Genomic DNA, 9,154 nt, shown 5'->3' on the forward strand with positions numbered 1-9,154 from the left:
AGGGGACATAGGAGAAAAATAGGACACAGAAGGTGAAAGGGGCTAAAGAGTGCACAGAAGGGGAAGGAGGAAAAAGAGGGGCTCAAGAGGGCACAGGAGGGGAGAAAACGAGGGCACAGATAGAAAGACACACTGAAGGTCTGGGGGAGAAAGAAACAGAGGGGCTAAAGAAGGGGAACAAGAGACACACAGTAGGGCTAGGGAAGTGGAGAATTAGACACATGGGGAGTTGTGAGGATAGAGACACACAGAGATGTTGGGCGAAGAAAGAGACAGAGGGGCTGAGGAAGGGAAAAAAGAGAAACACAGAAAGGGGCTGAGAAGGGGACAATGACACACAGAGAGCCTGGGTAAGGGGACAATGACACACAGAGAGCCTGGGTAAGGGGACAGTGACACACAAAGGGTCTGGAGAAGTGGATAATACAAACATAGGGTCTGGAGTAGGGGACAGGTTCACACAGAGGAACTGGAGAAGGGGACAATGACACAAAGAGGGGCTGGGGAAGTGGACAACAGAGACTCTCTAATGGATACTGAGACAGCCTCTGTTAAAGAGACCCCCCTCCAAGGACCATTTATATTATTAATACTGCATGCACCTGGTCGCAGGGGTCGCAGTGCATGCAGATACACATACACTTAAATGACCACTACAGACACCCAGATCACATCAGCTCAATGAAGTGGTCTGGGTGCCAGGTCCCTCTAGTTTTAACCCTGCAGCTGAAAACATAGCAGTTTCAGAGAAACTGCTATGTTTCACTGAGGGTTAATCCAGCCTCTACTGGCTGTCTTACTGACAGCCGCTAGAGGAGCTTCTGCGATTCTCACTGTGATAATCACAGTGAGAAGACGCTGAACATCCATAGGAAAGCATTGAGTAATGCTTTCCTATGGGCGGTTTGAATGCGCGCGTGGCTCTTGCCACGCATGTGCATTCGGAGCTGAGAGGCGGATCGGGGCGGAGAGATCCCCAGCGCCAAGGGAGTCTGGTGCTGGAGAAAGGTAAGTGCTTAAGACACACACACTGTCATGAACAGACGCATACACACTAGCTAACAGACACACACATTTACTGACAGACACACACTCAGTGACAGACACACATACACACTCACTGACAGACAGACACACACTCACTCACTTACAAAACGCACACAAACTAACACAGTCAGTAACAGACACACACAGTAACACACTCACTGACACACTCTAACACTAACACACACACGCACTCTAACACTAACACACACTCTAACACTAACACACACATTCTAACACACACTAACACTAACACAAACACTAACACACACACACTCTAACACAAACTCTAACACGAACACACACACTCTAACACACACTAACACACACTCTAACATTAACACACACACTCACACACTAACACACACACTCTAACACTAACTCACACAAACTCTAACACTAACACACACACTAACACACACTAACACTAACACACACACACTCTAACACTAACACACACTAACACACACTGACACTAGCACACACACTCTAACACAAACTCTAACACGAACACACACACTCTAACACACACTAACACACACTCTAACATTAACACACACACTCACACACTAACACACACACTCTAACACTAACTCACACAAACTCTAACACTAACACACACACTAACACACACTAACACACTCTAACACACACTAACACACACAAACTCTAACACACACTAACACACACACACTCTAACACACACACTCTAACACTAACACACACACTCTAACACTAACACACACACACTCTAACACACACACACACACACTCTAACACACACAAAAAAAATTAATCCCCCCAGCCTCCCTACCTTTGGGAGTGCGCCCGCCAGCCTGCCCGGTGACACCAGGGCCAGCCTCGGGGGGCCCTGAGGTGGCCGGCTCCAGGGCCCCCCAGGAGAAGAGGCTGGCCACAGTGGGTACATACCGGGTCGCCGTGCGGCCGGGCCCCCTGGTGGGCCGGGCCCGGTCACAGCCACGACCCCGGTATGTACGCCACTGAAGCCAGTGCTGTGAGTGTCCTTTAGTACTCTGGCAACTGCTGTGCGTGCTCCCTAGTGCTGTGACAATAGCTTTGTGTGAAGTTTGGTGCTTGTAATCTGGTACTGTGCTTGTAATCTGGCGCTGTGATGTGCTGTGGGTGCAGTATGATGTAGAGGATACAATATGGTGCTCTAGCTGGTGCTGTTCATGCCAACTATTGCTGTGGCAAAATGTAACATTAAATGCAGATTCTACATTGTTATTTTTATAATTCAGTTATAGTGCCTTGATCATGGGTGTATGACTAATGGGGTGCATTGAATAGTGTTAACATTAAAACAGATTAGAAATCTCAATACTCAAATAGGTCAATGGCAACTTGATTCTTCTAGTAAGATTTTGCATCAGGTTTCTCAATCTTTTGCATGTCTGCGCTTAATGTGATAATCATTATGCCTCTCCCCTTCATGACACTGTCAAGCGGGAGATAAAAACTTTTAAAGTTAGTTACATCTGATTGAAAGTGAAACCAATTTTTTTTCATGCAGGCTGTGTGAGTCACAGTCAGGGGCGGTGTGGCTAGGGCTGCATAAACAGTAACAGAACTGATTTAACGCCTAAATGGTAGTGAATTGAGCAGTGAGACTGCATGGGTATGTCTATACACTATAACTGCTTTGTTAAGCTAAAGTTGTTTTGGTGACTGTAGTGTCCATTCAAGCAAATATAGCGTATCTGGAAAAATAATTGAAACACTAGTTGGAAATTTTTTCCAGTTTGGCTATTTTGGTCTAATAATTTTTAAATTTCCTGGTTAGGTCATGACAATTTCTGATTTAGTAAATAACCCTTCAATAATTCTAGATATATCACATTAAAAGTCATGACATGAAATTCAAATGGCAAAGCATACACTGAGAGCTCAGTCATTCTAAAGTGGCCTTGTGATTACAGATTTAATTTAATTTTTAAATTATATATATAAAAAATAAAATTATTTCTGGGCCTGTCTATAGAGCATATTGAGTAAGTGTGAACACTCGGCATCATTAGGGAGTTTGACTGCCAAGTGTCTGGATGTGGTAGGTCAGTCAAATGTTTTTGGTCCCTGTCCCACTGTGCTGGGGTATAGCTGTGATATTCCAGTCTATCTGTCCATCCAATACCATCACTTTGTAAGTGCACTGCACATCGACGACTTCTAGAACTTCCCATCACTCAGTCTATGCAGATAAGTCCCCTTAAAAGTATCATAAATATCACAAATTGCTTCATGGCAGCTCTTCCCCTTTACCATTTCCAGGTATGCGAGTTTTGGGAGCTACTTAGCAAAATCAATGCTACTGCAAGGAAAACTGAACAGATCTCTGCATATACATTTTAAAGCATGAAAACAATAGAGAAATAATGAAGAAGACTTTATTTTTTTCTTCTGGTATAAAGAAGGCATTCAGACTATCTTTGCACTTTCTGGCTGAAGGCTAGAATTTTTCTGAGCTGACAAAATCTCAATGCAGCAAATTCCACATGATTAAATCATTTTAGATTAGGGTTGGACTTTCAGAAGAGATATGCATGCTGCCACTAAAACCTTAGTTACAAAACTTGGAGTACAACTTCTGCTGCTATACCCTACCATTTCTCAACAGCTGGTGCCTTCTCCTAGCACGTACCACGTTTTAAGTGCACCTTGCACATAATATATCCATGTAGCTAAGAAATTCTTAGTGTACCCAACCTAGGAGTCATTTCCGACCTTATTGGTAAAAAGCAATCGCGAGTTATTGACAATGGTCGGTATTTTCTAGTGGATGCTACTTACCGACAGATTTCGAACCTTGTTGCTATTTCTTACAGGATGGCCACCAATAACATCTTCTAACAAAGATTCCGACCACTTGCAGATGAGCCAGTTGTCTGGTAAAGCACAGAAAAACGTGTTGTGCAAGTGGTCACCATAGCAAACACACCTCGTCGGTAAAACCAGGCTCATCCATGCGTGTGGACTTCATCCTATAATTGCAGGAGATAGTAACAATGTATTTAATGTATTAAACAGTACATATTGATGTAACTTGTGAGATTCATTTCTTCTATAGTAACTAAATGACATACGCTGAACGTATATAAAAAATAATATATATACAGAGCTCAAAATGTCCTCTTTACCACTTATGCTAGCGAGCAGAAATTCACTCGTGGTGGTGCGCCATGGACTCTTTAGTCAATGTGTTCACTTATTCAGAGTTATTCAGAGTTTTAACTCAGAGTTTGGTATAAAGATAACATTACAAAGTTTGAACTAACATTATTAAATGGGTCAGCAAGACAATCACAGTCACAGCAGAGTGAATGGAGATCAGCCCCAGAATGGCTCCATAAGTAACTGATTGGCAAAGAAAATATTTTGCATTTATAACACCTGTTCAAAACCATTAAAAGAGTGCATGTTAGGAGAGAGAAGTGTTTAAGTAATTGCTCTCCTGGGCTCTTAAATGTTATGAAATTTGGACGAATTGTTAAACAATTTGTGGACCATTTCTTTAAACTAATGTCTATTGGAGGTAAAGCACACACTTGTGAGTGTGTTGGCCGAGACATTTTGGGTTTCAGCTCCATTTGTTTTGACTGCTGTAAGCATGTTTAGAGCTAAGTGTTGCAAGGGTTCGTTTACAGAACGGGAAAACATATCCAGAAGAAATGTTTGGAGCTTAAGTGGTAGCAAGTATTTTGTAGTATGGTATATTAATCTTTGAACAAAAGTCCAATAACATTGAAGAAGAGAACAGTCACAAAAAATATGCAGCACTGTGCCATGCTGAGATTCACACCACCAACATGTGGTTGAGCATTGTGGAGAGACCCTCAATGGAACATACACTTGGATGCAACGTGCATATGTTCCAGGTGGACAGAGGATGCATTTTCCCTAACTCTTTCTCCAACTGGGTCATATCAGTTAGCTTGACATTCCAGTAGAAAATTGTAACACTGACAATGGCTTAAAGGATCACTATAGTGTCAGGAAAACAAACCGGTTTTCCTCACAGTATAGTGCCCTGAGGGTGCCCCCACCCTCAGGGTCCCCCTCCCATGGCGCTGAAGGGGTTAAAACCCCTTCAGCAGCTTACCTTATTCCAGCGCTGGGCTCCCTCTGTGCTGGTTAGCTCTCCTCCCCCGCCGACGTCAGCAGAGCCGTCCGACATCATTGGAGCCGAATGCGCATGCGCGGCAAGTGCCACGCATGCATTCAAGCTGTCAATAGGAAAGCATTTCTCAATGCTTTCCTATGGACGCTCTGCGCGATGGATGCATAATATGCCTTCAGCGTCGCAGATGCGTCTCTAGTGGCTGTCCGGAAGACAGCCACTAGAGGCTGGATTAACTCCAAATGTAAACATAGCAGTTTCTCTGAAACTGCTCTGTTTGCATCTGAAGGGTTAAAACCTGAGGGATATTGCACCCAGACCACTTTATTGAGCTGAAGTGGTCTGGGTGACTATAGTGTCCCTTTGAATAAAACGAAATTAAATACAATGGAGAAGATTCAGAGCTTGCCAGATGTTGTATATTATATGAGGTTAAAATGTTGACTCACAAGTGTGTATACTTGTAACTAGTGGCATTTGTTTTAAATTTAAGTTTTAACTATTACAATGCTAGGATAATTAGTTATCTCAAAAGTGATACAAGAGAGCCTGCATAGAATATTTTTTCAGATGGTTTGGAGGATAAAATCATCCTAGCCCTAATGAAGTGAGCAGGGAGAACAAATCTGTATATGGTTAAAGGGACACTGTAGGCACCCAGACCCCTTCAGCTCATTGAATTGGTCTGGGTGCAATTACCCAGGTCCCGTAACCCTGCAAAGGTAATTATTGCAGTTATTGGCAAAGGTAAATTTTCTCTATACATAATGTCTGCTTAATTAAAAGTTTTGCAGGGTGTCGGAGGCTTGCCGAGAAAGGACAAAGCCTGCTTGTTTTTTATTTTTTTGTTTGTTTTTTTTATTTTTATTTTTTGTTGTGCATAGGAGGTTACAGCATTGCTTGCATAGCCACAGCAGCTCTGACAAGCGAAGTCGTGAACATATTAGTGGCATACGAGTAACTAGCACATTTTTTGTTTTAGTAGATGAGTCTTATAACGCTTAGTAATTGCTAGCATAATATCAAGTAATGAGTATACATGCAGGTAGTTGCTTAGGTTAGTTAGGTACATGCTTAAGTATATACGATACAATATCACCCCATACGCCCCTTAGCTACACATGGATGCATTAGGTAAGGCCTGAGAGATACACCATCAACCCCTAGCCACTTATAGCTACACATGGATGCATTTAGCACATGAAGACAGGTAATATTTCGTCATGGTTACACTAGGGAGAGTAGAGACTATTTAGGTCATGCTTATAAAGTCTCTTTGTGTCTTGAAAGTCCTGCCTTCCATGGAGTCAGCTTGTTCCCGCTGTTGTGGTCTGCTCCTGTTGCGGCGTCTGTGGGCTGGCTGCATGTGGTGCCGTGCGGCTTTCGTTTCTCTGGACCTGGGTCTCGGAGTGTCCATAAGGAGATGTGTTGCAGAGTGGGGGCTAATGTGTTCTGCCGGTAAGGTAGTTGCAGGCTTGGTGCGCTGTGCCCTTTTTCCCACCGCTGGTTGCTGATCCCTCTCCTTACGTGAACCGAAAGCTTAAAGAGGATTCCTCGAGGTAAGTGAGTGTCTCAGTAGGACGGTATATTGCGGGTATACGTCTGGAGCTTGTGGGTGGCTGATCCCGTAGAGCTGTTGAGCCACTTTAGATGCGGCGTGTGTGGGGTGTGTTTCTCCCGCTGGGATCTTAAAGTTAGGTGCGTGTCCTCCGCCATTTTAAATTCTGCCTCTGGCAGTTCCGCAAGGCCCCAGTCCCAGTCATGCCGGTCAGGGTTTCGGGGTGAGGACCGGGATCACCCCCCCGGTCCAGAGGGGGGGGGGGGGACGGAGCCGGTTCCTCGAGGGCCAAGGCCCCAGTCTGGGCGCCGTTTGGCGGGATAGCGGGGCGGCGGCCGTCCGCTCCACTCACCGCCAGAGTAGGCCTCAATTTCAGATTTCCCTCCCAGGGGACTAAAACTCGGCGAGCTAGCCTCTCCCCGGGTCCGGTGCACTATGCCCGTCGAGGGCCGCCGTTGCTGGCCGGAATTTTTGGCGAAAGCTTCAGTTAAAGTGCTGAAAGGCTCAAGTTTTGCTGGAGCTGGTCTGTCTTGCGACCGTCCAGCTCGGCGGTCCGGCCCCGCCCCAAGCCTGCTTGTTTTTGATAGTCTAGGGTTCGTAGGATTTGGTTCAGTCAAAGTGGTACAATTTTAGAGTATAATCAAGCAGTGGCGTACTAAGGAGGGGGCGGGGGGGGCGGCCCGCCCCGGGTGCCACTGACTAGGGGGGTGCCATGACTTCCAGTGTCATGTGTCACCCCCCATCATTACGCTGCGCACAGCCGCAGCACCTTTGCGGCCAAACACCGGCGGGACTTCCTTCTTTATGAGGAGGAGGGGGAGGAGCGTTGCGGGCCGCGGCGTCGCGCAACGTGATGACGACGTGCGCAACGCCGTCAGTCCGCCTTCACGGATCTTCAGCGGAAGGATCCATTTCCGGGCGGTGAGGCACCCAGTGGTCGGATTCGGCGGGCAAGCAAGGCATCATCAAAATGTAAGTATAAAGTAGTTATTTTATGTCTGGGGCTGAATTAATTAAAGGGGGGGTGTATTAATTAGACGGGGGGTGGATTCATTAAAGGGGGGGTGTATTAATTAGGGGGGGGGGTGGATTCATTAAAGGGGGGGTATATTAATTAGAGGGGGGTGGATTAATTAAAGGGGGGGTGTATTAATTAGAGGGGGGTGTATTAATTAGAGGGGGTGGATTAATTAGAGGGGTGTATTAATTAGAGGGGGTGGATTAATTAGAGGGGGTGGATTAATTAGAACGGGTGGATTAATTATAGGGGGGTGTATTAATTAAAGGGGGGTGTATTAATTAGAGGGGGGTGGATTAATTAAAGGGGGGTGTATTAATTAGAGGGGGTGTATTAATTAGAGGGGGTGGATTAATTAGAGGGTGGTGTATTAATTAGAGGGGGGTGGATTAATTAGAGGGGGTGGATTAATTAGAGGGGGTGGATTAATTAAAGGGGTGGATTAATTAAAGGGGGGTGTATTAATTAGAGGGGGGTGTATTAATTAGAGGGGGTGTATTAATTAGAGGGGGGTGGATTAATTAGAGGGGGTGGATTAATTAGAGGGGGTGGATTAATTAGAGGGGTGTATTAATTAGAGGGGGTGGATTAATTAGAGGGGTGTATTAATTAAAGGGGGTGGATTAATTAAAGGGGGGTGGATTAATTAGAGGGGGTGTATTAATTAGAGGGGGTGTATTAATTAGAGGGGGTGGATTAATTAGAGGGTGGTGGATTAATTAAGGGGGGTGTATTAATTAGAGGGGGGTGTATTAATTAGAGGGGGTGGATTAATTAGAGGGGGTGGATTAATTAGAGGGGGTGGATTAATTAGAGGGGGTGGATTAATTAAAGGGGGTGGATTAATTAAAGGGGGGTGTATTAATTAGAGGGGGTGTATTAATTAGAGGGGGTGGATTAATTAGGGGGGGTGTATTAATTAAAGGGGGGTGTATTAATTAGAGGGGGTGTATTAATTAGAGGGGGGTGTATTAATTAGAGGGGGGTGGATTAATTAGAGGGGAGTGTATTAATTAGAGGGGGGGTGTATTAATTAGAGGGGGTGTATTAATTAGAGGGGAGTGTATTAATTAGAGGGGGTGGATTAATTAGAGGGGGTGTATTAATTAGAGGGGTGTATTAATTAGAGGGGGTGTATTAATTAGAGGGGTGTATTAATTAGAGGGGGTGTATTAATTAGAGGGGGTGGATTAATTAGAGGGTGGTGGATTAATTAAGGGGGGTGTATTAATTAGAGGGGGTGGATTAATTAGAGGGGGTGGATTAATTAGAGGGGGTGGATTAATTAAAGGGGTGGATTAATTAAAGGGGGGTGTATTAATTAGAGGGGGGTGTATTAATTAGAGGGGGTGTATTAATTAGAGGGGGTGGATTAATTAGAGGGGGTGGATTAATTAGA

The sequence above is a fragment of the Pelobates fuscus genome, chromosome 3 (assembly GCF_036172605.1).
Source record: "Pelobates fuscus isolate aPelFus1 chromosome 3, aPelFus1.pri, whole genome shotgun sequence".
Classification (NCBI taxonomy): domain Eukaryota; kingdom Metazoa; phylum Chordata; class Amphibia; order Anura; family Pelobatidae; genus Pelobates; species Pelobates fuscus.